Here is a 26,260-nt window from a genome sequence, read left to right on the forward strand (position 1 = left end):
AAATCGAAGTTCAAGTTGGTTGTATTAGTGAAAGTCCAGACAAGAAAGCCACAATATTTTAAAGAACAGGTTCTTAACCTTGGAAGGTTCATGAATGGACTTCACGGATTCTATAAACTCTCTGAGAAAGGATATTATATACAAATGGAGGTCATGTATTTACATTTTTCCAAGAAATGTACCATAGTTGTTGTTTAGTCGCTAAGTCATGTCCAGCTCTCTGAGACTCCAAGGACTATAGCCCACCATGAACAGGATTCCTTGTCCTTGGGATTTCCTAGGCAAGAAAATTAGTGTGGGTTGACATTTCCTTCTCCAGGAGATCTTCTCAACTCAAGGGTCAAACTCATGTCTCCTGCACTGGCAGGCAGATTCTTTACTGCTAAGCCACTGGGAAGCTACAAGAAAGGTACCACAGATTTCATTAAAATTTCTAAGAAGTCAGTGAGCCATAAAATATCAAAGGAAGTTGTCTTATCCTTAATCATATTCCCTCTAGATAGCCAGTGCCCCAGCTGTATTTCTTTGCCTATTTAGAAAAGCTAAAATACTTGGCAAGTATTAATATATATATTTTTTTCTTTTTCTTAATTTGTAGTTTGCAATGTTTAAAAAAAATACTTTAAAATACTGACATATGCCAAGTCACCACTGTTGATGGTCTTGACACACTTTCCTAAATATAACTTTGAAAAACTTGAAAATTATTTCATTTTCTGTAAATCTACTTTTAAAAGTCTGATATTATTTATTTATAAAGCCACCATAAGAAAATTATTTAGATATATTTAGATGCACATAATGAACTAATGACTTGAAAATTCAGAAAATTTTAAATGACCATGCTTTTCTGCAACCTTACAGTTTTACATTAGATTCCTTTCATAAGCTTACAGTGAGATATCGTTATCATACAAGAACAGCAAGACAGGACTATCATCCTAACCTGGGCTAATCCTGGCAGCTTTTTACACTGCGCATTTAATATAATGAATCCAGATGATAACATGCTGCTTTTTTCCCACAAATCTTCCTTACCATGATGTCAGAATAATGCTGCAGTTCCTTCAAAAATAATTCATTCTGGTATAGATAATGTCAATGTATTAAGCACACATAGAGGCACTATTTATTTTATTAAATTGGAAAGACTATTGGTCATGCAAAACCAGTCAAATCTCAACTTTATCTGACTTTACCTTCCCACTGGGGTTACCCAAATCAGTCAATGAGAACAAGTATAAGTTTTTGACAGCAAAACTATTTTTCAACCAATACTGCAAGATTGACTCTTTTTCCACTAACATTGACTGGGTTAGGATATTAAATGACAAATCTTATAAAAAGTGTTTCTTTCTCTTTCCTTCTCTCTCCCTCCCTCATTATGTTTACACAGCTCACAACAAAAAGAGAGCTTGCTGGTCTTGTAAATGAGTTGCTTTTAATCTCCAATTAGCCACCTGTAAGTTTACAAAACGGAGTAAAATTGCTTAAAATTAAAGTACATTTTTTGATACTTCATTTAGTCCCTACCATTTGGTATAAGTGAAACGACCAAACACAGTTCCAAAAGCTATTAAGAAATTGAACATGCGGTTCCACCGATCTTATGAGCATGTAGCTAAGGGAAAACTCACATAAATCTCAAAGACATATTCATCAGCTTTGAAAGCCTCTTGCTAAGAATGTGCTGTTTATTGGAGGGGTGAAGATGAACTCTAGCACCCTTTCTTTTGGCTAAACCATAATCCACTCCGATCACACCTGAGAGAAATGAATCAACAAAGTCAGATCTGGAATCTAACACTTCACGTGTCTTTTCTATTGTTGCTGTAAGAAATAATCAAGAACAATGCATAAAGCAACACAGATTTATTATCTTACAGTTCTGTAGGTCAGAAGTTTAAAATGGGTCCAACAGGGCTAAAATTTGTGTCAACAGGACTCTGTTCCTCTTGTGGCTCTAAGAGAGAATTCATTTCCTTTAAAAGAGAGTCTGTTTCCTTGCCTTTTCCAGCTTCTAGAGGCTGCTCACATTTCTTGGCTTATGACCCTTCCCTCTATATCATCAAAGCCAGCAACAGTGGGTCAAGTTCCCACATTACATCACTCTGACCTCCTCTTCTTCCTCCTTCTTCCACTTTTAAGAATTGCTTTGATTACATTGGACCTACATGGATAATCTAGGATACTCTTCCTCTTTTAAGACCAGCTGATTAATAATTTTACTTTTGTTTGCAACCTGAATGTGCCTTCACAATGTAAGGTAACTCATTCACAGTTTGCAGAAATTAGGACACGGACATCACTAGCATCCGTTACTCTGCCTACTATAGCTCTCAAGGTTTAGACATGTATTCTGATGTTCCTATTTGCTCCTCAAAAGGAGATATAAATTTTTGATTTAAATCTCCTAAAAGAATTACATGCTATTTCACCTCAGAACCAATGCTCTGTACAAGGTGACCATAATTATTTCATTTTCAATCTGATTTTTAATTTCAGAGTGTTTTTGAAACAAAACTGTTTTGTGGAGCTTTGTGGAGCAAGAAGAGAAAGTGATCATTTAGAAGCAAAGTAGGGTATGCTTTCACAAAACCTAAAGCAGACTTGAAGAACATTTCCAAATGTACAAGGCCCCAAAGAGAAAGTTAATTTTTCGTAACTTTCCTTTGAAAGTGTGAAAGTATCAGTTGTTCAGAAAGTGTTCAATTTTTTGTGATCCTATGGACTATAGCCCACCAGGCTTCTCTGTTCATGGGATTCTCCAGGCAAGAATAATGAAGTGGGTTGCCATTTCTGAACAAATCCATTGCTGCTGTGAGTACAAGGGAAGTTATGATTATTGTGGGTTGTATCATATGAAAATGGCATAATATACATGGCAAGCACCTCCAGAAACAGATTGGAAATGTGTTTAGCATATACTTTCTTTCAAATATATATATGACCTTTATGAATAAAATTTCAAGTATAGTCACTATATATGGAAGTTTTCGTCTTAGCGGTAATCACTCAAAAATTAGATTTTTGCTCAAATAAGTAGGCTAAGTAAAATATGGCTGATTTCCCACTAAAACTTCTACCAGAGAAGAGGCTATACAAGCAACAAGTTCTATTCAGTAAAGGCCGATTGAAGAACATAATTTTGCCAATAAACTCTTTTCCCATTATACAATAATCACAGATGCACTCTGTTGGAAAAAAATTTGGCTTCTCAATGAAGTACAATAATACCTAAGCATGTAGTAAATCTTCTAAAATCACATACTTAAAGGAAAAAAAATGTTTCATTAAACATTAATATCAACACTCCAGCATCAACCACAACAATTTGCTACACTAAAAACAAGAAAATCAAATGCTGAAAGTGAAAAATATAGTTCTGAATCTTTGGCCACATTATCCATCTGCTTTGTTTCCATTAAAGAGGCAGGACTCCCTAACACTTACTAATTTCTACATTTTTCACAAACTTCAAATCATCTCAATGCTCTACTTTTATTTCTGTGGTAATAGGATATAATTTTTAAAACTTTTTCTAACCATTAAGTCTAAGAGCCACTTTCCAGATTCATTCACTGCCTAATAACTCTATAGTTAGTATAGGATGACTCCCTTCTTAATAGACCTAATTAAATATACATACTCAGGGATGCATGAACACACACGCAAATACACACACACACACACATATATGTACACAGTAACTCCCTTTAAGTCTATTCTTGTAGATAAAGAAAAGGACACATAATTTAGAATGTACCAAGACCAGAATTAGAAAAGGACAGATTTATGGTGGTGATCATTTTGTAATGCATAGAAACATCAAATCACTCAATTATACTTCAGAAACAAATAAACAAACCCAGAGAAAAAGATGAAATTTGTGGTTACCAGAGGTGGGGATAGGGGAGATGAAATTGGATGCAGACAGTCAAAAGGTATAAACTCCCACTTATAAGCACTAGGGATGTAACAGATGACATGATAAATATAATTAACACTGATGTATGTTATATGTGAAAACTGTTAAGAAAGTAAATCCCAAGAGTTCCAATCATGGGGAAGAAATGTTTTTCTTTTTCTTTTACTTTGAATCTATGTAAGATAGATGTTCACTAAACTTATTGTGACCACCATTTCATAACACATGTAAATCAAAATCACTATGCTGTACACTTTAAACTTATACAGTGTTGTATATCAATTATATCTGAATGAAACTGGAAGGGGAAATAAATAAAGTAAGAATAAAGTAAGAAAATAAAATGTTCAACAATACCTGAATTGTTACCTGAACTCCACCTCAGAGTTCTAAGTAACAGACAACATTGAGGTTCCTTTTTCATCTTTATTTTCTGACAAATACTTATCTCTCCAGAGAGCTCTGTAAGCTTCTATCAATATATATTTCTGGTAATGGTTTGACTTTATACATGTGTGATATTTCCAGAAAAAGTGAAATTTTATTTATTTTGTTGGAATATTAATTCATAGAAAACCAAAAATGCTACTACTGTAACTGTAGCCCAGAAGATTCTTCATGTGCAAAACAACTCAATAAAACAAGATCAACTCAAAGTTGGATGGATTGTGCACTTGTTAATTTTGTCATTCCCACAATCTATAGGCTTGTTTACTTCACTGAGATATTAGCTTAATAACCATGTCCTCAATAGGGACTTAGAACATATCCAAAGGGTGTGAGTTAAGAAAGTGCTGATTGCTCACTTGTGGCTGAAATTTGTATACAGATTAGAAAGCGCCTGGTCATCCAGACAACACAAAGGAAAGGCTGTCCTTGAAAAGTTCAAGTAACCTTACATTCATTTAATTCAGTGTTCTTCTTACAGTGAGTAATTCACTGTATTATATTATATTATATCAAACTATTATAAGTTTGATCAGAATTTATTAGGCAGCATCATTTCTTTTCCCAGGTTGTCCTCCAAATATGAAAATATTATTTGCAGTCATAGAACATAAATTAGTAAGTTATTTTACTGGTGGCTAAGATGAATTTTCTCTTAGACGAACACACTATGGACCCTTGGTAAATATTTTTTAAAATACTAGTAAATATTTTCAAAAATGCTAGTAATGGTATTTGTGCATGTTACCCTAGAACAACATGAGGCCAGTTGGATTGCACGGGAACTCATATCAAAAAATTTTTTAAGTTTAGAGAAAGAAAACTCTATAATGCAAAGGGACACAATTTTGTTGAGCCAAAGGAGAACATTATCTTTGGGTCACTTTGCTCGGGAATAGAGACAAGAATGGCTCCAACAGAGTAAAAGTTCCTTTCCTGACTCAGGGCCCTGCAGTGAGGTCATTTGTGAATGACCTGGAAAGACAGGAGCAGACTAGTGACAACACTTCTCACACACACACATACCGCAGAATGCCCAAAGTGGTGCTGTGATCGCCACACAAACCAAGTGTGACCAGATAGACACAAGCCTTGGAAACAAAGTACAGTCCATCCAAAGAAATGCTCTGATTCAAATGGCCTCACGGAAAGCACAAAATACAGTTCAACTTTAAATCAATGTTACATTATACACAACTTTTAGTTCAATCTCTACCCTTCCACCTTACCCAAGAACCTGATTTTAAATGACAATTTCAGCTTGGATTTTAATACTCCTTCCAGTGAACTCTTTCATAATGGAACTTAAATGATCAAAAGCAAACAGACCCACAGTCATTAGCCCACGTCCTTCTGGTGGCATTTTGGGCTGCAGGTATGTTTCTTTTTCAGAAATCAATGGAATAGACTCACAACATTCTGATTTTCTCTTTGTCTTAAAACAAACAAACAAAAAAAGCCTAATGTACATTTCTCACACATAAATTCAATGCTAATCTTAGACTATATAAATACTAGAAAACTACCCACATATCAACTAAACCAAATTCTTCACATCAAGAAAAGTGGTGGGGAAAAAAGTCTTAGAGCTGCCTTTAGTACTTTCTTGACTAATTTAATTGATAAGAAGTAATCCTAGAAATAACTAGCTAGAGAGTAAAAAAGTTTTATTGTAAAGGAAATACACTATTATTTTAAAAAATATATAGAAACTACAATCTTTAAGGTTTTTCCCAGAAATTGATTTTATCCTAAATATCTACACAATTGGTCTCTCCTTCTATTTTGTTAAAACTTATTCATTCTTTTGTAGTCCACAGGAAATTCTTATTTTTTTCTTTTCACACACTGACCCAAATATAATTCTTGACCTTCCCATCATTTCAAAAATGAAAAAAAAAATTCATATGCAAAACTATTTAATTGCAACTAAGAGAAGAATATGGAAAAAAACCCAACTTATATTCATAATAAAAAAGATATTATAAATCTAAAGCAAATTAATAATACCAAAATGTTTATCCTTTAGAACCAATGTGCTTTGTTACATTAAGAGCATGTCAAAATATGTGGTATGATTTTAAAGAAACTAAAATATCCTGATACATGGTGCACACATTTCTAAAACATATTTCTCAAGAGAATTCATGAATACTAAGGTTTTCTTTTCCTTACAGTACATTCTGACCCAAGTTTTTTCATAAAAGGCATCCTCCAAACTTTCAGATTGAAAAGCAAGACATTTGCTCTGTTTCAGTTCTCCTTTAACCACAGAAAATATAAAGCAGTGACTAAACAGTTACAGTGTCTATTCCCTCAAAAGAAAAAATGGGAGAAGAACTATGCTTTAGAGTAAAGCAAAAAAGAAAATCATAAGTAACTTTCAGAGATTTTCTGTGACCCTGGCCTCCATTTTACAAAGCGGCATCTTAACATTTCCTGGTGAATTTTCTCCTTTTACCTTCATAGGACATCGAAGTTCTAGGAACACAGCCTGAAACAGCATCACTATCCCTAGTCATAGACTTTCTTCAAAAGAGTGCTGAAAGCTCAGATTCTAACCTGACTCAGTGGTTCTCCAAACCTGCCTGCACCTCAGTACTATCTGGGAAGCTTTCGAAAAACGTAGATGCCCTGGACACACATCCTAGCAATCCTCACTCAATGTAACTACAGGGAGGCTGGGAAATCTGAATTTTTTCTAACACTTCCCAAATGCTTCTGATCAACCAGGTTTGGAAATCACCCATGGACAGAAGAATGTGGTGAGCTACAGTCCATAGGGTCACAAAGAGTCAGACACAACTGAAGTAACTTAACACTGGACAATACTAGTCAAGTGTCACTCTACTTACTGACAAACTAGCCACGTTCAGCTTGATACTAACAGACTATATCCTCATCTTCAGCCTCTCTTTAATAAGTATCAGTTGAAAAGATCCTAATATGCACTACCCATTTATAGTCATGACTTTATCAAAAAATGTTGTTAAAAAAAGAAGGGAAATTAGATGTTTTATGATATTCTCCAGATTTCAAGATAGTGTCTACCTTTCTCTTCCAAAGAGAATTTTGAACTGTAAAATTATCTTCGGCTACTTTATAAAAATTAGCAGTATGGATCTGATCTTAGTGACTCTCCACCATCAATCCTATAGGTCCTCAAAGATTTTGTTTGGGATCTGGAGCTTAACCCAAACTTGTTCTATTGCCTTGTCCAAAGATTTTGAAAATAAACATTTTGCATATCATTACCTAACATTTGGCCTAATGAATTCGAATGTGCCAATCTTGAGTCAAATCCAAAATTTTTAAGTAAACAAAGTGCTACTTAATTATCCAACAGTTAGGTATGTCCAGGCATCCAGCTGGTGTGGTAGAAAGGACTTGGTTTCTGGAATTAAGCTGATTAAGGAATGAATCTTGGCTTTCCTGCTCAGTATCTCCCATGTAACTCTAAGTAGGATTCAAAGATTTTTAAACTACAATTCTATCTGCAGAGTGGGAATGACGAGAGCAGCTTTATAGTGTTATTTTGAAGATTAAATGGGATAACATACAGAAACTGCTGTGTACTTAACAAGAGCTCAACAATTATGAAGACTCAGACTTTGGTATCAGGGAAACTTGAGCTTTCATTCCAGCTCTATCTCTTGCAGCATTAGGAAATTCCATAAATATTCTAAGTCTCAATTTCATCACCTATAACATGGACATAATAGTAGTACCTACTTGACTACAGCCATGAAATTAAAAGACACTTGCTTCTTGGAAGAAAAGCTATGACAAACCTAGACTGCGTATTAAAAAGAAACATCTCTTTGCCAACAAAGGTACGTATAGTCAAAACTATGGTTTTTCCAGTAGTCATGTACAGACACAAAAGTTGGACCATAAAGAAAGCTAAGCACCAAAGAACTGATGCTTTCGAATTGTGGTGCTAGAGGAGACTATTGAGAGTCCCATGGACTCCAAGGAGATCCAACCAGTCCATCCTAAAGGAAATCAGTCCTGAATATTCATTAGAAGGGCTGATGCTGAAGCTGAAGCTCCAATACTTTGGCCACCTGATGCAAAGAGCTGACTCACTGGAAAAGACTCTGATGCTGGGAAAGATTGAGGGCAGGAGGAGGAGAAGGAGGTGACAGAGAATGAAATGGTTAGATAGCATCATCAACTCAGTGGACATGAATTTGAGCAAACTCCGGGAGATAGAGGAGGATAGAGGAGCGTGGCATGCTGCAGTCCCTGTGGTCACAAAGAGTTGGACACAACTTTGCAACTGAACAACTTCTTCGAATTATTGCAATGAACAGTACATGTAGAGTATTTCATGTATTCTTCCATGTTGCTAGCACTTAGTAAGCATCATTAACTGACAGTTTTTTAATTCTATTTTCCTCCTCAACTTGCATTCTAAAGATTCAGGAAGAAATTTGGATTTGCAGAGATAGAGAGGATCTCAATTCTCCTTTCACAGATGAGGACATTGAGGCTAGAGAGACTAGGTGGCTTGCCTAAAGTCACGCAGCTAATCTGTGACAGGGCTGGATCTAGTCCCACATTATCCTTAGCAGATATAGCATGGTACATACTATATTGACCTCCCTTAACAGAGACAAATACTATTTGTAATGAACCTACATCACTCAGAAAACCACTAGTTAGTTTCCCTCGTGGCTAGAGAGTAAGTCTTGATAGTCAATTAAAATAAATGCAACCAGATCGCTGTCTGTTATAAAATATTATTATTCAAATGTAACAACATAACTCTCTGGATCTTCATTACTGAGTAAAAGCCAAAGAATGACTAAATTTTGTTAAGAATCCAAAAGAGGCATTTTTATACTTTTTTCCCTAAATGTACAAGAACACGGACTCTCTGGAGTGGTCTGCTCATTTTGGAGATGTTGGCTGCATATAAACAGAAAATAATAAACTCTCTTTGTCTACCAACAACTGGAAAACAAATCCCCAAGGAGCATAGTGAGCACTCTCAGTATGATCGATGACAGATGTACAGTCGGGAGCCACTTTCTATGCTCCGAGCAGAGGAAAGGTCCACAGAGATGTGAGCCAAAAAAAGCTGTGCATAAAACTTAAAAAAAGGGCAATGCATATCCTGTAGTCCCTTTAGACTTTTTCTTTCACTGACAGAGGATTGCAACCTAAGTGGTTTCTGGCCACAGCAGAAAGCAACAAAAGGCTGCATGGCTGATTTTTCTTAAATGAAAAAAAAAAAAAAAAAACCAGAAGGGTTTATGCTCTTTAAATTGCACGGTCCAGATGGTGTTTTCCATCCTTCATGCTCCTTTGGTTGCGGCTGTGTCTTGCCTATGTCTTTTGTGGCAGGACACACTCACCAGTCAGCAATTTCACCACTGCTTGGGTCCAAATGAGCTATGGAGAAAGAAATTAGGGTGAGTGGAGAGGCCACAGCTGGGAGAGATCAGCCACACTCAACAGGCCTCTCCCACATACATAAACAGAACAGACCCGGGAAGGAGGGCAGAGAAACAAAATATTGAGGTTTAGAGGGTAGTGCTTGAGGCCTGCAAAGTCGGTGTAACCACAAGACATGCACGTGTAGGTTCTAACCGAATTGCTGAAAATCCCTGAGCGTCTGTGAAAAGGTGGCTATTAAATGTCTTAGCTGAAACACTCAAGTGCTTTTTGATACCACAAAATATTTTTTCATGCACTTAAGCTGTTTCTTAATACCTAACTGAAAGGAGAGACTCATTTAGTAAGTTTATTCTCATGTAGGAAAGTGTCTCTAATAATGAACTGTGTTTGCTGGATTTTGAGTTCCTGGCATAGTTTTAAATCTCTATCTTCACTGCAGGTCTCAGCTGAAAATTTCTAGGATTTGAAATTCATGTGGACCACAATCCTACCCTATTTATTAGAAGAAACATTAAAGAATGTAACATGTCTTCCACAGCATACTGTATTAGCACCTAAAATGTAAGAGGAAACTAATGCCTTTAGCAATGGATTATGGCTTTTCAAGTACCACTTTCCTTGCATAATACTGCAATAAAAAAAGAAAACATCCAAATGAGATATCAGTATTTTTTCTACAGAGTGAAGAAAATATTTCTAACTCCATATTTGTGGTTTATGTTAAGCCACCTGCTATTGAAACACTAAGATTTCTTTTTTCTTTTGCACAAAAGCAAAGGGTCACCCTTCCATTTCTCTTTCTCTACGTCAAGGAGAATGCATGCCAACTCAGTCTCCTCCTACATGAACACAATCCTGTGAACAAGAAACCCTTCACCACAGTTTTATCAGCCCAGGATGTTTTTATGATGTGCAGTCTAATTGGGTCCTCTCCAGGAAAGAACACTAAATTTAAATTGTGGCCTCCATCAACAGCAAAAGCAAAGCAAAGTCAGCACTGGGCAGCATTTCCAGTGACTGTTTTAGAACAGGTAGTTCTTGAAAACACTGGGCAGTTTCTAAAACTCAATTAATTATGGGGCTTACTTTTTAACCTTTATCTTCAAAGCTATTAGAATGATTTTTTTAAAGTCCACTCATGTGCTTCTATTAATAGTTGGAATATGCTGATTTTCTGGAAGACAAAATGTTTTGAAAAATAAGGTTGCTCCTAACTGGTAAACAGCAAACCTATGTCTAGGGATTTATTCCAAATTAGAGATACAAAGATTTCTGCAACTTTTGACTGTAATGGTAACACATAAGAAACAGAGTCAGTGTTTAAAAGGAGGAAAAAAGAATCATGTCAATTATGGGATAAAATGGTTTCAAGAATGTTTACTAATATTGGAAAATATTGTGAGAGAGAGTTTAGTTTTTCAAATGATACAAGCTATAAACTTGATCATAATGTTTTAAGTATATATTTATATATGTGTGTGTTTATATGTACATGCTGATTTATATCTATATATACAAGTAGAATCTAAGAGTGAAAGAAAAAATATTATTTTTGTTCTCTACTTTAATATTGCCTGTTATTCGGAAATTTTCTACAATGAACACAGATTGATGTTAAAATTAGAAAAAAATAAATATAAAAAAGTATGTTAAAAATTTTAAAATTGGATATCCTGAAGAATTTAAAAAGCATGCATCTTGGAACTAAAAAAAAGAAAAAAGAAAAATCCCATCTGGCCTAGTTTTTTTTTATTAAAAGTTAATGTGTTTTTCAGATGAAGCCCAGAGACCTTAATTGATTTATCTAAGCAAATGGTTTGAAGATTCCACCTATTCTTTTAACCGAAAAAGAAAATACAATTCACTTATCATAAGAAACCTGAACATCCTACTTCAAAGGCCTCTACTCACACACCACAGCTTTCAAGCTTCTTCTGGTAACCAAGGACAAGTTCTAAGAATTGAGATAAATACTAAAACCCATAAAGTGATACCATTAGAGTCAGGTGTGTCCCAGGGATTTCCACGTCACATACAACGGAATGATCAGTTCAGCAGTGGTTCGCAGGAGCCTCATTGGGCAGAAAAAGGACACAGAGTATGCATGGCTGCTTATACCAAAGCAGTGCCATTTTCATTTGCTTACTATAGTGGGCTTCAGTTTAGATCCCTCCAGAAGAAAACTAGGATCTGGATGCAAGTATTTTATTTGAGAGATGAACCAGGAAGTACTGTGAGGGAGGAGAAAAAATGGGAGAAGAAGGAACACTTTCAAAGGTGTGCCCGTGTGGACGATATCTCTGTAAACAAATGGGGATCCACTTGGATGGGAACCCTCTGAGAGACTGTGGAATACAGCCTAAAGGGTGGACTATTTATCCACCAACTCTTGTACCATATTGATTGAGGGTCTGTCCTGGAATGTTAACTCACTAGTGTGTGCATGTGTGCACGCTCACTTGGTCTTGTCTGACTCTTTTGGATCCCATGGACTGTGACCCACCAGGCTCTTTGTCCATGGAATTTTCCAGGCAAGAATACTGGAGTGGGTTGCCATTTTCTTCTCCATAACTTACTGGTACTGGATCCCTAAGCAACTAAGCACTTCTGCAGACTGCCCTGGGTAGAGATGTTCAGGGAGCCTTCAAGGCATGGTGAGAACATAGGCTTAAAAGCAAGTTAGACCTGAGGGTAAGCCACGCCTCTGTCACCTACAAAACTTTGGGCCAGCTATTAGGTCAACCTGGCACTCAAGTTTTTCACAAACACTATAAAAATCTTAAAATATAATATCAAGTAATTTTCCATTGTGCCAGTTCACTAGTCAGGGCTTCTAAAAGCAGAAGTCTACTTGCCATTTGAATAAAGCACAAAATGTGAATTTTAAGCTCTGCTCTTTTACTTGCCATTTTGGTATTCCCACCCTGAACACCCACGTATCTTTGATGATCATTAACTTTTATGATGGGTTCCTATACCATTCAGGAATATTTTAGATCAACAATTTCTATGCTATAATAAAGTAAAAAATTCTAACTTTAATTTTATATCAGTAATAATAAATAGAACACTATTGAGTACTTAATACACACTAACCAGTATATATAGCAGACTTCACATGTATTATCTCAGTAAAGTTCAATAACTATACTTGTTAGGGACTATTACTAAGCCTATTTTACTGATGAGAAAAATTGAAACCTGGAGAAAGTAACTTGCCCATGATTGTGTAAATAAAATACAATACGACCTGTGCCCCAATCTAGATCTGAATGACTCCAGAACGAGCACTCAACAATTGCACCTTACTCCCTTCCACTTGTAGAAGGAAATGGCAACCCACTCCAATATCCTTGCCTGAAAAATCCCATGGACAGAGGAGCCTGGCTGACTACAGTCCTTGGGGTCGCAAAGAGTCAAACAATGACTTAGTGACTGAGCATGCCCTTCTCCTTTTATAGGCAATTGGACAGATTACATGATCTGCCAACTCTTTAATCACCAATAAGCTATGGCAGCACTCTAATAATCAACTTTGGTTTAGTAGAAATGATCAACAGCTTGCCATAACAGATCACTACTACACACCATTTCAAACTTACCACTTCCAGTCTCCTATAGTGGATCTTTGGAGCCAAAAAGATCAGGGTTTAAAATCTGGTCAAGCACTTCATATCTGTATGATGTTGGACAAATGCTTTACTTCCATGTGACTTAGTTCCCACCAATGTCCAACATGAAGAGCTGGCAGAATATAAAAAAGGGCCTTAATGAAGATGTATTTCAAGTGTCTGATATATAGTATGTGCTCACAAAATCATAGCTAGAAACTAGTCCTCAGTTGTCAGCAAAGCATTAAGTCCATGTCCATTAGCTAATTACAATGCTTTGTACTGCAGGCTGGTGTGGTAGGTGACCTATTGCTCAAAGTATATGAAAGTGGAACTATTATATTAAACTCCTCCATTGTTGTGAGTAGTTATAGCTAAAATGTTGTGCCAGATTTTTCACACTCAGTAAAATTGGTCCTACATCCTTGAACGAGTATCCATTTACAGATTTATGTGGAATATAGATACAGATGGAGAGAGAACCATTCTTCATATATAATGATATGCATATATGTTTGTGTATTTATATGTATGAATAAAATAATTAGCTCACTTCTGCTTTATATAGATTTTTTAAGAAAACATGCAATTTTACTACTCCTACAACTGAATAAACTTATCTTGGCGATTAATGATACGATGATAGTAGCACAGAGTTAAGAGAGAGAAAAGGGATAGAGGAAATAACATTATGAAATGAAACCTATTCTGAAAATCCTGTGATTGCCCATCATTGAAGTCATTTTGGAAAAATAGCCTGTGGGTAAAACTATAAACACCATATGTTTTTGAGTATTGAAATGTTGTCTAAGAAAATTACTGAAAAAAAAAAAACCTTCAATCCCAAGATTATTTTGAATTGGAAGATTTGGATATTTTAATAACCCCTTTCCTTTAACTAATCTTGCTGGTTCTGCACATAGTTATTTATACTAACTAAAATGAAGGATACAAAGAATTTATGTCTTTATTGAACTTTATAAATTTCATACTTATTGGGAAAGAAGGAGCGTATGGGGGGGAAAGCTATATTTTTTTGGCGTTTCTGTTATTAACTCACTCTGACCTTTCTGTGTCTGAGATTTCTCTTACAAACCCAGGTAAAATGGTGCTATTTGCCCTCTAAGTTCAATTTTTAAATAGTTATAAATTAAACTAGATATTGTAAAACAAAAACTATGATATATCCAAAGGTAGATCATATTTTTCATTTTTAGTTCCTCGGTGATTCTTAAAAAGATATGTAAAGAGCATCACAGATGAATGAAAGCTTCAGCATCATTGTGTGGCATTAGCACTGAGACACAGTGGAACCCTTAACAACATGGTGTCAAGGCTGTAGAAGGGAGTTGGCTATCACGATCCATACCAGAGTTTGATTAGAAGGATATAGTATTTGTAATAAAGCATGTTCTAATACTACATCAGAGGGAACAACCAGAAGAAATAATATAGAATCCAAAATGCATTTTCACACAGTGTTAGCATGTACATCACTCAGCCGTCACATGGTTTGGGGGTTGTATAAATTTTCATGCATCAGTTTGAGTTAAGTTTGTCAGTTATGGTGCTTTCAGCCATTGAACAACACTTATCAAACTATGTCATAATGAGGATATAAAAATGCGTAACAAAAAGTGGTTTACCACTAGTTAATACAGACTTACATGAACAATCATTTCCTGAGAATGACTATTAATCAGACAAATAGAACTCCCACAGATGGAACTGCTCTGTGATTTGGGCAAGTCCTTCAACCACTCTGATCCTTAGAAACTTCACACAGAGGGCATGGATTGGTTGCCAGCGCTCTTCTCACACGAATGCTTTTGAATTATTACTTAGTGCGTTTGCTTTCATAAATTAAATTCATTTTAAGAGTAGAATTATACTGAACTAGAAAGTTTTAAAATGATGCAACATCTTTTGGAAATTTCTTTTCCTAATTATTTGCATTCTTCCCCCATATTTGCCCACTTGCCTATTTATACAACCAGGCAATAATAAATCCTTTTTTCTCTTACCAGTTAATTTAGGAATGACATCTATTTTCACACTTTCCACTCCTTTAGAAAATAAACTCTGTGAGACAAAATCTATACTAATTTTTTTCACTGTATTTAGCAAAGTGCCTTACTCATAAGACACATTCATTAAATATTTTTTTAATAAATTAATGTTGCCTGATGGTATCAATTTAGTGTGCGCTCTGGTGTCTGCCGCTCCCAGCCATTACCACAGTTCCTAAGGTTGTGGATATGACATAATCTGAAATTCAGATTGGAGAAGTTCTCCACTCTTGTCTTTATTCCATTGCTCTAAGCCGTTTCAGAAATTATCTGCTCTTGCTTTCTTCCCTCTTGGCTTTGAGAATGGTTCACCCTCCTTGTTTTGTTCCATTTGGCTTTGGCAGCTATTCCCAGACTGTTTACCTTGTGTACTGACCTTGGAAACCCCTAAGATTTGCCTCTGCTAATTGTCTCCGCCTGCTTTGGCTCCAAATCCAAATCATTGCCCAAGAGCAGGCCTCTGAGACACCACCTGCCCCATCACATGGAAAGGAGATCATATTTGATTTCTTTGGACAACATCCATCTTATCAGGTTCATCCAAAACTCAGATTTGCTTGTAACGGATATTTGAAACCCAGTCTGCGATAAGGTTTAAAACTTTCTAGCCGTGAAGGTGAAGAGGACATTCATTTAGTTCCTATAACAAGTGCCTACATTGAAATAAAGCAGTAGAGGAACAGATGCACTTCTTGACAGGACATATGAAGCATGTGGAAAATAATGAAGAATTAAGAAAGATAAGATGTAACTAAATTATAGGATGTAGGGATTAAAAAAACTTTAGAATTTTAAATAAATAGTCACAAAAATCTTTATACAACATAAAATTTCCTTTATGTAATATTCTGATACATGATCATTTAGACTGTGCTTTACTATTTCTAGGAAAAAAGAGCTAAGTAAGCCAATATCTTAGGATTTTTATATTGAATGGAAATTTTAATTTCCACAATTTCTCCCAGTACAATCTTTTGAAACTACAAAAAAAAAATTCTTTACCATACAACTCTTTAAAATATTGTAAAATGAGTATGTCAGACCTCTCACTACCACCAAAACCTTTGTGTGTGTGCGTCCAATGTAATCGTAAGAACTTTCTATTAATACTTATTAGTACTGAGGCAAGTACTTTACATATATTATCTCATCATCATTTATGATGTTATTATTAATTTCACTGTGGGCTCACGTTTAACTTTCAGAGTATGATTTTTACCATATACTAATAATTTGGCCTTTAAGCTTGAATTTTAAAATGAAGATGAGGATATATACTTCATATAGTTGTTGTGAGGCTTAAGTGGATTCACATTTGTTGTAAGGATTAAGTCAGCTAAAGCACGAAAAGCACAGGATCTTCAACAAACTGTGATTGTCATTAGCCATCAGAATTAACTGCTTTCAAGCCAGGTATCCTCAATCTACTACTTCTGTAACCGATTTTAAAATTTTCATATAATTATAATAAATAATATATATCCAGCATAAAAATTGAGGCAAAAAGTAGAACTAAGAGACAGTGCATATTAGAAAGACAAAGACAGTATTTGCTGCATATTTGTTCAATTTTTAATTTGCACAGTATCTTAATTGCTTCTTTAGGTTAAGACATCCAACTGGCAATCTGGGTTTTTATTATTATTAAGATACATAAGCATCTTACCCAGAGAAGGCAATGGCACCCCACTCCAGTACTCTTGCCTGGAAAATCCCATGGGCGGAGGAGCCTGGTAGGCTGCAGTCCATGGGGTCTCGAAGAGTCGGACACGGCTGAACGACTTCCCTTTCACTTTTCACTTCCATGAATTGGAGTAGGAAATGGCAACCCACTCCAGTGTTCTTGCCTGGAGAACTCCAGGGACGGGGGAGCCTGTTGGGCTGCCGTCTATGGGGTCGCATAGAGTCGGACATGACTGAAGCGACTTAGCAGCAGCAAGCATCTTACCATGTTATTGGAAACTCTCTTTGTAAGTTTCATTTTAATGATGCATGGTATTTCATTAAGTGACTGTATCATGATTAGAGTACTTTTCTCTTTTGAATATTTACTTTTATAAATGACTGTATAACAAACATGTTTATTAATAAATATCAGTTTTCAATTTTTATTAGTACAGAGCTCAGTTTTTAAAAAAGAGATAATCTTGAGATGTATACTTCTAGTTGATATTATTAACCAAAATGCAAGACTACATACTTGCATATCTTACTTTGCATTGTGTGTGTGTGACTATTAAACTTGATTGTGTTGGTCTTATCCCATAGTGATTTGATGGGTCCAATGTTTTCATATATATCTCTCAATTCTGTATCTTCTATGAACACAATGTATCTAAGTCTTCATTCCAATTATTTAAATAAACTTTGAGGAAGAAGAATCTATGATAGACATTTTAAATTTTATTTATTTATTTAATTGCAGGATAATTACAATATTGTGATGGCTTGTCACTGGAAATACAATCTCCAGGCTGACATTGGTCCATTAATCAAAACTCTGAAAACATTGTTGAAATAGCTGAAAATTCTCTAACTATACCATCATTTAGTCCTCATGTCTCTGTATCATCAAGATGGCAAAATTCCTCCTGAAATATGTTATCACAAGGTAGATTCATTTTTTAGATGGATGTAAGCAACTATATGGAATTTGAAACTATATAAGGAAATTTTAGATGAAAATCATTTTAAAATAGCTATTTGTAGATAATACGAACTAATTGATCTGTCTCATTTCTACTGCCTAGATATTTATTCACACAATATTTAGAGAACACTTGTTAGGGACTTTGTCCTGTGTCTCATGTACATTTCTCAACAGAAAAAAAAAGTAGTAATAACTTTGCCTGAAAAAGTAGATTTATTGTTGTAAAAATAAAAGTGTAGAAAATTATTATTTGATCATTTGTTTTTGAACTATGAAAGCATGAGTGGTTGCATGGATGGATAGAGGAGTGGATAGAGAGGTGAATGAAAGATAATGTCCAAAATATTTACAGTATCATTAAGGTTTTTTTGATCAACAGTATTTTGGCCCGCATTCATTGAGTTTTACTTGCAAGTTGCCTGGCAAGTCTTATCAAAGTACATTTGTGCTAAAAGAGTCAGCACTCATCAGTTAGTCCTGAGTACTATCTAATGGCAGCATTGTCTTTTTCCAATGTTTAATAACATAAATGTTTCCAAGAATAGACTGTACTCCCTACAAATATAATTCTTGACATATTAAATAAAAATAATTTCAAGTCAAATTAGATTTTTAGATACCAGCTTATCACTAAAATATTGTTTATTCCCTTTCAAATCACTACCCCAAAAAAATGAATTTCAAAAGAATTACTCTTTTTCTTTGACAGATAAAATAAACCTGACAAAATTAAAGAGGACTTTCCACCCTACCCAGGAAGCCAGTTGTTCTGTTCCCATCATAACTTAAAGGGCAAGTTGATAATGCACAGACCGCTTGATGTCCTACAAATGAAAGAAGAGGATGTCCTCAAATTCCTTGCAGTAAGAACCCACTCGGAGAAGGTAATGGCACCCCACCGCAATACTCTTGCCTGGAAAATCCCATGGACTGCGGAGCCTGGTAGGCTGCAGTCCATGGGGTCTCTAAGAGTCGGACATGGCTGAGCGATTTCACTTTCAGTTTTTACTTTCCTGCATTGGAGAAGGAAATGGCAACCCACTCCAGTGTTTTTGCCTGGAGAACTCCAGGGACGGGGGAGCTTGGTTGGCTTCCATCTATGGGGTCGTACAGAGTCGGACATGACTGAAGCGACTTAGCAGCAGCAACAGGAACCCACTCAGATGGCACCAACCTTCATATCCAATAGCAACACTCATTTACAAAGGGAAAAATGATAGCGTTACCTCATTACTCTGAAGAGAAGCTGGAAGAAACTTCTGAAGGAGGTTCCTGCCATTGTCGCCTTTGAAAACTGCTGAGGTCAGCGCCACATCCTCCAGGAATGCTGACCCATAAGCTGGGCTGAAGTTTGCCACTGCCACTGGAACCACTCCTGTGGTGGGCATTCCAGGCCTAGAACCTTCCCTAACTGGATCCACGCAGCCTTCTGAGAGCCCGACTTCCAGTGGGTACTGATCCCTGGATGACCACCAGCCTCACAGATGCGCCTTGCATTAACCTGCGCAACCTCCGCACTGCGTGAACACTGCCACCACGCCGCAGTTCCACAGGTCTGATATGCCGGCTACAGGGTCGGGAAGTTCTGCGCATGTGCAACACGCGTGGGAGGCGGCTATACCTGTTCCCTATTGTTAGAGAGAGCCTGTAAAAGATGGAGAGAAGGAGCTGCTGAGAAGGGGGCTGTGAAAAATAAACAGCTTATTTAAAAGGGAAAAAAGGAAGGAAGAAAAGGAAGGAGGGGGGAAGGATGGAAGAGAAATGGGGAGGAAGGAAGGAAAAAGAAATTAAAGGGCATCTTCCTTACTTTTCCAGTGTTTGGAAACAGCCTTCTTATACAGCATGTTACAAGAACTATGCAGTTTTTCAGATTCCTATATCTAATTTTTATTTGTCCTCATTTTAATTTTGCTTTAACTTGTTATCTAAATGTTAAGGTCCCATAAATTGCCTCCAACAGTGTGTATCATGGAAAGTGTACTAAAGGGGGAAAAATTGGGGTCTTTGAGTAGTTAGAGGTACCACCTCATTTTTTAAAGAATATTGAAATGAAAAAGTAGTTGAAATCCACTAGACAACCACTTGAGGCTTTATGACTGCTGCTGCTGCTGCTGCTGCTGCTAAGTCGCTTCAATCGTGTCCGACTCTGTGCGACCCCATAGACGGAAGCCCACCAGGCTCCCCCCTCCCTGGAGTTCTCCAGGCAAGAACACTGGAGTGGGTTGCCATTTCCTTCTCCAATAAATGAAAGTGAAAAGTGAAAGGGAAGTCGCTCAGCCGTGTCCGACTCTTAGCGACCCTGTGGACTGCAGTCCACCAGGCTCCTCCACCAAGAGTACTGGAGTGGGGGTGCCATTGCCTTCTCCATATGGATGACTAGGAGACTGTACAGTTACGCAAAGCCAAGGCAGATTCTTCAGCTGTCATTTTCTTCAACAGTAACCATGTCCCTTGTTATCCATGACAGATTAAATGAGCATTTACCTATGAAGAAGAAGCTATACGAAAAACAGAAGAGAAGTTACAGTAAGAAAGTATATTCAGTACCTATCATGTGCCAGCATGTACATAATATGATTCAATGAAAGCAATATTTAAAATTCTAATCAAAGAAAATCCCCCTTAAATCAGAACTATGACAGCATCTAAAGTGAAAAATGCAAATTATTTTTGACTCTCCTTTTCTTCTTTGTAATCCTTCTCTAATTGCTTTTCTTTGCCTCTTCCTTTTGTTTAACAAATGTTTATTCTGCATTTATTTGTCCCTGGTATTTTTGCTGTGACCATGTGCTAATCTCTGGTAAGGGAAACTAGTGAAAATGAAATATTAGTAATTTAGAAAAGACTGTATTATTCAATAGATTGACAAAATTCATTAGCCATGCTGAAGGAAACCTCAGTGGGAACAAAGAATAGGAAATAGGTTTCTTAACAAAATTTTGATAGATACAGACACATCTGAATAGATAGATCTTACTGTAACTAATGGCACCCCACTCCAATACTCTTGCCTGGAAAATCCCATGGATGGAGGGGCCAGGTTGGCTGCAGTCCATGGGGTCGCTAGGAGGCGGACACAACTGAGCGACTTCACTTTCACTTTTCACTTTCATGCATTGGAAAAGGAAATGGCAACCCACTCCAGTGTTCTTGCCTGGAGAATCCCAGGGACGGGGGAGCCTGGTGGGCTGCTGTCTATGGGGTCGTGTGGAGTCAGTCACTACTGAAGCGACTTAGCAGCAGCAGCAACTGTAACTAAATTTAGAGGTACGTCAATTAAACTTAGGAAGAATAGCACTAAAATGACAACTGATGTTTTCATTTAACAGCATTCTTAAAATTTTTGTCTAATTTCAAAAAGATATAAAGCAGTAATAAGAGATTTACTGTTAGAAAATATAAGACAAAATTTTGATGATTTACAATTGATATGGTTATATACCTAGAGTCTTACAGTAAAAGAAACTCAACACAAAAGCTTAGAATTCATAAAATAACTCAGTAAAATGACCAAGTATAAGTTTTTTTTAGCTGTTCGTTTTGGAAACTTTTATACCTACAAAAAAAAGTTACCAGAATAATACAATAAATATCTCCATTTTTTAAATCAAATCCATCAATTTTAAAATTTTGGCCCAAATTTTTCTCTTTCATTTTGTCCTTACATCTATATATTGTATATTTTTTTCTGTTTTTTTGTTAAGGCATTTAGAAGAAAGTTATAGACATTGTAATACTTGATTCCTAAAACTTCAGCATGTATATAAAAATATATTTAAAAGTCTGTATCTTCTCATATGCAGGCAATGAGTTACTTTCCCTAATTCATATGTACATAATACACAAAGTCCAATCAGAAGTATATTGTGATTTTAAAAAAAACTTAGCAATATTTCTAATGTTGATAAAAAATAAAGATCAGGTAAAAATCAAAAATAGAGTTTTGGAAAGAAATAAGGAAAGAAGACTAATCTTACATTTAGGTTTCCTAGTGAACAAGAAACTGTAACTATTGACACTATAATAAAACATGAACCCCATTTTAACATCACAGCTTGTTTGACCTTGAACAAATGGTTAACTTCTCAGAGTCTGAGATTCCTCATCTGTAAAATAAGCTTGAAAACATCTGTCTTGCAGAGTTTTGTAAGGATTCCCAAGTAATCCACTTGGAAAATATAATGCAATACCCAGACAGTGAAGAAAAAATCAACATATATTTTAGCAGAATTGTTTAGCTCTTTGGAAATTATAATCTATAATCAATTTGGATCTAAAATAAATTTCAGCTCTATAAAAAAGATTAAATGTTATGAAAAATATTTGTATTACAAAAATTTTAAGTTAAAAATAAGAAAAGAAATGTGAACCTTAAAATATATATATAAATTAAAATTTATTAAATCTCTCAAGAAGAGGCTTGTTTATTTTTAAAGTGATATAATAAATTATAAAATTTATGAATAGAAAACATTCTAGAAGAACAATGATATAAAAAGCATATATTAACTTTATGATGAAAAATAAAATAACTACATTTTACTGAGGACAAGAATGTGCTTTAAAAGAAGCATTAAAAAACAAAATTAAATTACATTAAAATAAAATTAAAAAAAAAAAAAAAAACACCAAACACCTTCAGGAGCAAGAAGCAACATACTCAAGATTAACAAGAAATCAGAAAAGGCTTAAAAGGGAAAATACAAAGAATATCTAAGGTGATTCAAAGAATGAATAAGAGATGAATAGGTGCAAGGAGGAAGCCACTGCACAGAAGGGATTAAAAATGAAAGCCAGCATGGACCAGTGTGATAGATATATTTGCTACATTAAGAGTTTTTTACTTCCCCCCACCCCGCCCCACAGGCAGAAAAGAGCAATATTTTCATTATTGGGGGTATGAATGAGTGATTTGCTTGAAATTAAGGATATTAACCTGGTGAGAAGTATGATAAGTGTGAACAGCTGTGGACAGCACGGACTGGTAGGGACTATGCAGAGACCATTAGGAGACTATTTCACAGGTAATAAATGGTGAAGCCTGCTTTGTGAAAGAGTGAATCCAGCTACAAAATTATGTCAACTACTCTGCCACACGCTTGAAGATAAATTATACAAGTCCCTCTAGTTCTTTATGGGCTTCCCTGGTGGCTCAGTGGTAAAGAATCTGCCTGCCAAGGCTGGAGATGCAGATTCAATCCTTGGGTCAGGGAGATCCCCTGAAGAAGGAAAAATGGCAAACCACTCCAGCCTGGGAAATCCCATGGACAGAGGGGCCTAGTAGGCTACAGTCTATGGGGTCACAAAAGAATCAGACACAACTTAACAACTAAACAACAGTAAATTTTTTTTATAGTTTCTCTACCTTAACATTATTGAATATTTTCTTTTTATACTTGACTGAAGGTTGGCTTAAAGCTCAACATTCAGAAAACGAAGATCATGGCATCCAGTCCCATCACGTCATGGGAAATAGATAGGGAAACAGTGGAAACAGTGTCAGACTTTATTTTTGGGGGCTCCAAAATCACTACAGATGGTGACTGCAGCCATGAAATTAAAAGGACGCTTACTCCTTGGAAGAAAAGTTATGACCAACCTAGATAGCATATTCAAAAGCAGAGATATTACTTTGCCAACTAAGGTCCATCTAGTCAAGGCTATGGTTTTTCCAGTAGTCATGTATGGATGTGAGAGTTGGACTGTGAAGAAAGCTGAGTGCCGAAGAACTGATGCTTTTGAACTGTGGTGTTGGAGAAGACTCTTGAGAGTCCCTTGGACTGCAAGGAGATCCAACCAGTCCATTCTGAAGGAGATCAGCCCTGGGATTTCCTTGGAAGGAATGATGCTAAAGCTGAAACTCCAGTACTTTGGCCACCTGATGCGAAGAGTTGACTCATTGGAAAAGACTCTGATGCTGGGAGGGATTAGGGGCAGGAGGAGAAGGGGACGACCCAGGATGAGATGGCTGGATGGCATCATTGACTCGATGGACGTGAGTCTGAGTGAACTCCGGGAGTTGCTGATGGACAGGGATGTGCTGCAATTCATGGGGTCACAAAGAGTCAGACACGACTGAGAGACTGAACTGAACTGAACTGAGGAAGTCTAAGACAGAAACCAGCACATCTTTTGTTTCCTCTTTTCAATACTTGGTCAGAGGGATGTAAAAAGGGAAAGCAAAGAAGAAATTTAAGATAAGAAAGAGAAAACGTAGTGGAGAAAGAGAGAAGTGAGAAAGATGAGAGAGAACAAAAGGTGAGCAAGAAAGAAATATGGGGGAAAATACACAGGGCAACAAATATTTTTGTGGTTAATTAGAAAAGATGAAGAATTTTTCAGAAAGCCATAATTGAAATAGCACCTACTCGTATATGGTAAATCATCAGAAATTGTTCACTTATGGTTATTTCTATTATTTATGCTTAATTTGTATTAAGATTACTCCTGTTGTTTCTTTCTTTTGTTTTTATGAAATAGATCAATCACTAGATAGATTTCCCAAATACAGTCAATGCACCCATTGCTATTAGCAGACTCATTCTGGCTCAAATCTATGTCTGCCCCATGGCTACACTGCTCAAGTTTCCAAGTTGTCTTCAGTCTTGGTATAGCAGCAATCCATTTCCCTCTCCAGCCAAAATGTTTACTGTGCTATTTGAATTCTTTACTTTGAATAGCACAAATTAATAAACGTATTGAACAACCTAGTCTGTACCAAGAAGCTAACATTGCTATTATTTGCTAAAGGCAATATAATTTGATCTGGTACATTTCTATTTACTAAACTATATATCCTCATCCTGCCAAGGGAACAGTTTTGAAGAGGTGATATTTTATCTATCAGAATAACCAAGAAGAGAATATAGATCATCTCTTCAAATTTAAAAAAAAAGCTTTATTTCATAAGCTTGGTTGACCATAATAATTTACTAGTGTTGGCAAATGTGCAGAGCCTAATTAGTGAAAATAAAACTGACATTGTCCATCAAGAGGTTATTTTTTTATATGTAGCACACTGGAGGAGTGTTGTTTATTACAGCTTGGTAAATATTTTTAAGGACTTGTTTTGATGGAAGCTGTGTTTCTTCAAAGAGAGGTTTATGGGTATATGGTAGCAGCCAGGAAGATGCAAATCAGTGGCATTTATGAGCTGGGGTAAGACAGGCCTGTACATACAATGAAAATGGACAACTTTGGTCATTAAAATTGCCCATGGGTATCTAAGGGAGGTCACTATTTCTCTTACCACACTCCTTCCTAATGCATCTATAAGATTGTTGTATTTCTCATGGGCATTTTTGCTCTCATTCAGGAAGATATTTTATACAAAATCCTAAATTTACAGAAGATAAAATTTGGAAAATAATTATGCACAATTCAGAAGGACTTTTTAACATAAGTTTTTTAAAGAGGTAGCTTGCTTAGTGCATTTGAAATATTTTTAGGTATATAGAACTGTGTACTACATGCAGTCCATCAGAATCATGTCTGTTAAGTAAATTAGGGAGGTATATCTGTAGGTAGAAGTTAAAGAAGATAATCAGAATGTGTCCCACAAAAGTATGAAAATAAATGGCACTACTTTAAAACTTGTTCTTTTTTAATTTCAGGAAGTATCCTTGATGAATATACAAGAAAGGCAAGTGTAACTTTAAATTTATAAAGTTCAAAGAAAGGACCAATGTATTTTGTCTTGCATAATTGAAAGATTATTGGATTGTTGGCCAGATCGACTGGAGGTCAGCTTTCAAACACATCCTGAAAGGTGCTTCATTCTATGAGACTAATACAAGGTTTGGGTCATGGAGCACTTCAAAATATGTTTTAAATGTACTGTGTATATGTGTGTGTGTGTGTGTGTGTGTGTGGGTGTGTGGGTGTGTGGGTGCACGCACGCGCGCGTGAGGGTGCATGCATACACACACACATGCACGCTAGCACTTTAGTGCTAGAGAGACTGGAAACCTGAGCTGTCTCCAGGCTAGAATGCTGGGCTGGGTTGCCATTTCCTTCTCCAGAGGATCTTCCCAACCCAGGGATCCAACTGAGTCTCCTGTCCAAGCCACCAGGGAAGCCTGTACTAGTACTTCTCAAAATAAGCATCACCTGGGAGCTTAAGAATGCACATCATCAAACTCCACCCCAG

General features: G+C 36.2%; 1 long non-coding RNA gene across 1 annotated transcript in view; it reads right to left on the reverse strand.

Annotated features, from left to right (window-relative positions):
• LOC121819957 (uncharacterized) overlaps positions 1-26,260 on the reverse strand; it is a 179,542-nt gene that overhangs the window by 129,685 nt on the left and 23,597 nt on the right. The window contains exon 4 of the long non-coding RNA XR_006060339.2: positions 19,338-19,756. This is a non-coding gene — a long non-coding RNA (uncharacterized LOC121819957). The remainder of the gene's footprint in view (positions 1-19,337; positions 19,757-26,260) is intronic.

Source organism: Ovis aries, chromosome 7 (assembly GCF_016772045.2).
Source record: "Ovis aries strain OAR_USU_Benz2616 breed Rambouillet chromosome 7, ARS-UI_Ramb_v3.0, whole genome shotgun sequence".
NCBI lineage: Eukaryota > Metazoa > Chordata > Mammalia > Artiodactyla > Bovidae > Ovis > Ovis aries.